Source organism: Saccopteryx bilineata, chromosome 1, assembly GCF_036850765.1.
Source record: "Saccopteryx bilineata isolate mSacBil1 chromosome 1, mSacBil1_pri_phased_curated, whole genome shotgun sequence".
NCBI lineage: Eukaryota > Metazoa > Chordata > Mammalia > Chiroptera > Emballonuridae > Saccopteryx > Saccopteryx bilineata.
This window is the reverse complement of record NC_089490.1, coordinates 143870159-143876218: the sequence shown is the minus strand read 5'-3', so window position 1 is coordinate 143876218 and position 6060 is coordinate 143870159. Positions and strand designations below refer to the sequence as shown.

Below are 6060 nucleotides of genomic sequence, written 5' to 3'. Positions count from 1 at the left end.
TGATTTCTTTTTATCAATGTTTTATAATTTTCTGAGTACAAGTCTTTAATCTCCCTGGTTACATTTATTCCTAGGTACTTTATTTTTTTGGTTGCAATAGTAAAGGGGATTGATTCCTTAATTTCTCTTTCTGACAGTTTATTGTTAGTGTATAAAAATGCCTCTGATTTCTGAGTATTAATTTTATATCCTGCCACCTTGCTGAATTCATTTATCAGGTCTAGTAGTTTTTTGACTGTGACTTTAGGGTTTTCTATATACAATATCATATCATCTGCAAATAATGATAGTTTTACTTCTTTTTGAATTTGGATGCCTTTCATTTTTTTTCTTTTCTAATTGCTGTGGCTAGGACTTCCAGAACTATGTTGAATAAGAGTGGTGAAAGGGGGCACCTCTGCCTTGTTTCTGATTTTTTTTTAATAAAAATTTTTTATTTTAATGGGGTGACATCAATAAATCAGGGTACATATATTCAAAGAAAACATGTCCAGGTTATTATGTCATTCAATTCTGTTGCATATGCATCACCCAAAGTCAGATTGTCCTCCGTCACCTTCTATCTAGTTTCCTTTGTGCCCCTCCCCCACCACTTCCCCTTTCCCTCCTTCCCTCCCCCCGCCCCCCGTAACCACCACACTCTTGTCCATGTCTCTTAGTCTCCTTTTTATGTCCCACCAATGTATGGAACCCTGCAGTTCTTATTTTTTTCTGATTTACTTATTTCACTCCGTATAATGTTATCTAGATCCCACCGTTTTGTTGTAAGTAATTCGATGTCATCATTTCTTATGGCTGAATAGTATACCATGGTGTATATGTGCCACATCTTCTTAAAAACAGTGGTTAGATGCCACGAAGTAGGTGGCAATGCCTTAACCATATGCGTGTTGTTAGGCCCGAGAGCCTCTTCCATCCTTATCAAGGGGAGTGCTAACCTTCTCTCCTTTCATACAACACTTGTTCCTGATCTTAAGGGGATTGATTTTAATTTTTGCCCATTGAGTATGATGTTGGCTGTCGGTTTGTCATAGATGGCCTTTATCATGTTAACGTATGTTTTCTGTATTCCCACTTTGCTGAGTGTTTTGATCCTGAATGGGTGCTGACTTTTTATTAAATGCTTTTTCTGCATCTATTGAAATTATCATGTGGTTTTTCTCCTTCTTTTTGTTTATGTGATGAATCACATTGATTGATTTGCGAATATTGTACCAGCCTTGCCTCCCAAGAATAAATCCCACTTGATCCTGGTGTATGATTTTTTTCATATATTGCTGGATCCAGTTTGCTAATATTTTGTAGAGGATTTTAGCATCTACATTCATCAGGGATATTGGCCTATAATTTTCTTTCTTTGTGTTGTCTTTGCTTGGTTTTGGAATCAGAATTATGCTCGCCTCGTAAAAGGAGCTTGGAAGTCTTCCTTCCTGTTGAATTTTTTGAAATGGCTTGAGAAGGATAGGAGTTAGTTGTTCTTTGAATATTTGGTAGAATTCACTTGTGAAGCCATCTGGCCCAGGACCTTTCCTTTTTGGGAGCTTTTTGATAACTGTTTCAATCTCATTTGTTGTAATTGGTCTGTTTAGGTTTTCTGATTCTTCCAGATTGATTTTTGAAAGATTATATGTTTCAAGGAATTTGTCCATTTCATCTAGGTTGTCTTAGTTTTTTGGCGTACAGTTCTTCATAGTATTTTCTTAAAATATTTTGTATTTCTGTTGTGTCAGTTGTTATTTCTCCAGTCTCATTTCTAATTTTATTTATTTGAGTCCTCTCTCTTTTTTTCTTGGTGAGTCTGGTTAAAGGTTCATTGATCTTGTTTACCTTTTCAGAGTACCAGCTCCTGGTTTCATTGATCCTCTGTATTGTTTCTTTAGCCTCTATGTCATTTATTTCTGCTCTGATCTTTATTATTTCCTTCCTTCTACTAGCTCTGGGATTTACGTGCTGTTCTTTTTCTAGTTCTTTTAGATGTAGGGTCAAGTTGTTTATTTGAGCTTTTCTAGCTTCTTGAGGTATGCCTGTAATGCTATGAACTTCCCTCTCATGGCTTCTTTTGCTGTGTCCCATAAATTTTGAGTTGATGTATGCTCATTATTCGTTTCTAGGAATTTTTAAATTTCTTCTTTGATCTCATTGTTTACCCATTCGTTATTTAATAATGTGCTATTTAGTTTCCAAGTGTTTGAGAATTTTTCAGTTTTTCTGTTGTGGTTGATTTCTTTTTTTTTTTAATTTTTTTAAAATTTATTTATTCATTTTAGAGAGGAGAGGGAGAGACAGACAGAGAGAGAGGAGAGAGAGAGAAGGGGGGAGGAGCTGGAAGCATCAACTCCCATATATGCCTTGACCGGGAAAGCCCAGGGTTTTGAACCGGCAACCTCAGCATTTCCAGGTCAACGCTTTATCCACTGCGCCACCACAGGTCAGGCGCGGTTGATTTCTAGTTTACTGCGGGGCACTGTTTAGCGCCAAGCGGAGGTAGGCTAAAAGGTGCCAGTACTCGGGGGAGGAGCCGAGCCAGGCGTATCCTGAGCGCTGCCACCTCCCCAGGAGTTGACTGGAGCAAGGGGGCCCCTACAGGGGAGTATGCGAGTGGCTGCCGCGACGCGGTGACAGGCGCGCAGGCACCGTGCAGTCCTGGCCAGGCCAACGCCGCTTGTTCGTGGTGCTGTGAGGAGTCGAGTTTCGAGGTCACCACACACCACCTTCCTCTCGCCTAGATGCTGCCGGCGCGTTTTCCCTACATGCGGCTTCAGAACCCCGGAGGAACGCAAGGCCTGCTTCTTCCTTGCCCCGCCCGCATCATGCGAGGGGCCCTGGAGGAGGAGAGAGTGAGTGACCGGCTTGTGGAGATCGCATTCAGACCGTCTCTCGGAGACTTCGCCTCCACCTGCTGCCATGTGCCTGCTGCCTCCTCGGATACCCAGTCTGCCGCCAAATTTTCCAGCTGCCAGCTTGGCTCTGAGCCGCGTTTCTGAGTGGAGTGTCCCAGGGATGGAGAACCCAGGCTAGCTGTAGAATATCTTCTCTCTGGATCCGCGGAGGTGAGAGCCCGTGCCTTCCCTGCTCCCCATTCCCTCTGGTCCTTCGTACTGTTCTGGAGGGGGCTGATCGGTTTGACCCCGCGGTCCAGCCTGAAGGGCCCAGTGGAAAGGGAGGTGGGGCAGGGTGGGGTGTCAGCAGTTTGGTTTCAAGAGGTGGAGGGGAGAGAAGAGAATGGAGAGCTTAATCTGGAGGTTTGGAAACCGCTTGCGGGGGCTGAGACGTTGACTCCCCTCTAACTGGGAGTAGTAATTTTTCTTCATTTTTTAAAAATACTTTCCCTAGAATCTGAGCCCTAACTCAGTGACGCAGGGAACATAACTGGCGCCCCGGGCAGAACACTTGATTGTCTCCCCCCACCCCTTCTACTACGCCTTTCATGTTTGTCTTGGAGACCATTTGGCGCCTGTCTGTGAGTGGTGCCCGGGGCATGATAGACCCCCTTGCCTCCCGCCCCGCTACTGCCCTAACTGCCCCTCCTCAACTCTATCCAGCAAAGAGCTAAGGGCCCAGGGAGACAGCCCTTCCTGAAACAGTTTATCTTGGGGTGGATTTCTTGAAGAGAAGAAGAGCCCACAGGTTGCTAGGCCCGGTGGTGCACACAAGTCGGCGGAGAGGGCAGCCCTGGCCCAGGTTTCCCCTGTCTGCGTTGGCCCCATGCGCGGGCTATGCGAGGGGAGGGGAGGGAGGGGTTATGGCTCGGTCTGACTCTTGTGCTCCGCTGCTGCTGCTGCTCCTGGCGCAGCTGGCAGGCCGGGCAGTGGCTGCCTCCAAGGCTCCGGGATGCCAGGAGATCACCGTACCAATGTGCCGGGGCAAAGGATACAACCTAACGCACATGCCCAACCAGTTAGTTCCACCACAACACGCAGGACGAGGCAGACCTGGAGTTGCACCAGTTCTGGCCACTGGTGAAGATCCACTGCTCTCCGGAGCTGCTCTTGTTCCTGTGCTCCATGTACACGCCCATCTGCTTATGCGACTATCATAAGCCTCTGCCGCCCTGCTGCTCCGTGCATGCACCAAGGCCCGCTGCTCTCCACTCGTGCTGCAGTACATCCTAGCCTGGCCGGAGCTCATGAAATGCAACCGCCTCCCCGTGCTGGGGACGCCGAGGTCCTCTGCATGGATTACAACTGCAGCAAGACCACCACAGTGCCCCCTAGACTCTTCCAGGTCAGGCCCGACGGGGGCGCCGTCCTGGGAAGGCGCAAGAGGCCCGGGCTCCACTGGGGCCCCATTGGTGTGCAAGCCCCGTGAGCCATTGGTGCCTATCCTGAAGTAGCTGCACCCGCTCTACAACAAGGTACAGACGGGCCAGGTACCAACTGCGCGGTGCCCTGCTACCAGCCCTCCTTCAGCCTGGATGAGCACACGTTCGCCACCTTATGATCGGCCTGTGGTCAGTGCCATGCTTTATCTCCACTTCCACCACGGTGGCCACCTTCCTGATAGATATATGGAACGCTTCCATTACTCTGAGTGCCCATTATCTTCCTGTCAGCTTGCTACTTGTGCATCTTTGCGCTTCCCAGTACGTTTGGGTGTGAGCACAACAGCCACATTCACTATGAGAGGAAGGGCCCTGTGCTGCAGACTGTTGTCTTCCTGCTGGTGTACTTCCACCTACTTCCGCATAGCCAGTTCCATCTGATGGGTCATCCTGTCGCTCACCTGGTTATTTGCATGAAGTGGGGCAATGAGGCCATCGTGGGCTATACACAGTACTCCCATCTGGCTCATCCCCAGAGTCAAGTGGCACTGAGCTCCATGGATGGGGATCCAGTGGCTGGCATATGCTACGTGGGCAAGCAGAACCTAAACTCACTGCCTGCCTTGATGCTGGGCCCTCTGGTGCTCTACCTGCTCATGGGCACGCTTTTCCTCCTGGCAGGTTTCGTGTTGCTTTTTTGCATCTGTAGAGTCATCAAGCAGGGTGCCACCAAGACGGATAAGCTGGAGAAGCTCATGATCCAAATTGGCATCTTCATGTTGCTCTACACAGTGCCAGCCAGCATTGTTATGGCCTGCTACCTGAGCAGCACTATTGTGAGAGCTGGGAGGCTGCCCTCACCTGCGTGTGCCCAGGCCAAGACTCCAGCCAGCCGCGCACCAAGCTGGAGTACTGGGAGCTCATCTCAAGTACTTCATGTGCCTCCTAGTGGGTATCATGTCTGGCATCTGGACTTGGTCCAGCAAGACTGTGGAGTTGTGGCAGCGATTCACCAGCTGCTATTGCTGTCGCTGGCAACAGAGCCACAAGAATGGCAGCACCATGGCCACTTGGGACTATGCCAAGGCAAGCGCAGTGCTCACAGACAGGACTGGACCACGGGGCCACGGCAGCTGCCTGACACAGTAGGTGTCCCTGTCGCGCATGTGTAGCAGGCCACAGCCCTGAGTGAGGGAAGGGGGTTGTTTTGTTAGGTAGCTTTGCAATGTTACTTCTGTTTACATTTTTCATGCTGAAGACCTGTCCTGGGTCAAATTGGAGAGAGGGGAAAGGGCTCTTTCAAGGGAATAGCTGTCCCAAAACTTCTCAAAGGGGCTCATCTCATGTGCATTTTATTTTGTGTTTCTTATTGCCTTCTTTAAGGGAAACTTTTCAATTTAAATATACTTTCTTAATTTTTAACTTGGTTGCATTTCTGAGAGTATCTGAGGAGATACTAGTTCTAACTTAATTATCAGATTTCTCAGATGTACTTGAAACACAAAGGGTAATGTTTTTATTAATAAGAAAAGCAAATTCCAATTACCAGAAACAGAACTAATGAAAACTTTTTTTACTTGATATACTTCATAGGTATCTCCTGCTGATTTTGTTATTGTTTCATAATTCATGTGATGAAATGAAGGGAAATACACATAAGAACAGAGGCATTGCGCCTGGCCAGGCAGTGGTACAGTGGATAGAGCATTGGATTGGGACGCAGAGAACCCAGGTTCAAAACCCCAAGGTTGCCAGCTTGAGCGTGGGCTCATCTGGTTTGAGCAAGGGGTCACTTGGTC

At 47.8% G+C, this 6060-nt stretch overlaps 1 non-coding gene and 1 pseudogene across 1 annotated transcript; one reads left to right on the top strand and one right to left on the bottom strand.

The window, feature by feature from the left end:
- Positions 1-834: 834 nt before the first annotated feature.
- Positions 835-960, bottom strand: LOC136321327 (U6atac minor spliceosomal RNA). Its single transcript, XR_010728590.1, has one exon. It is a non-coding gene; the product is annotated as a U6atac minor spliceosomal RNA (small nuclear RNA).
- A 2640-nt stretch (positions 961-3600) lies between these two features.
- Positions 3601-5410, top strand: LOC136321016 (frizzled-5-like; annotated as a pseudogene).
- The last annotated feature ends 650 nt before the right edge of the window (positions 5411-6060 follow it).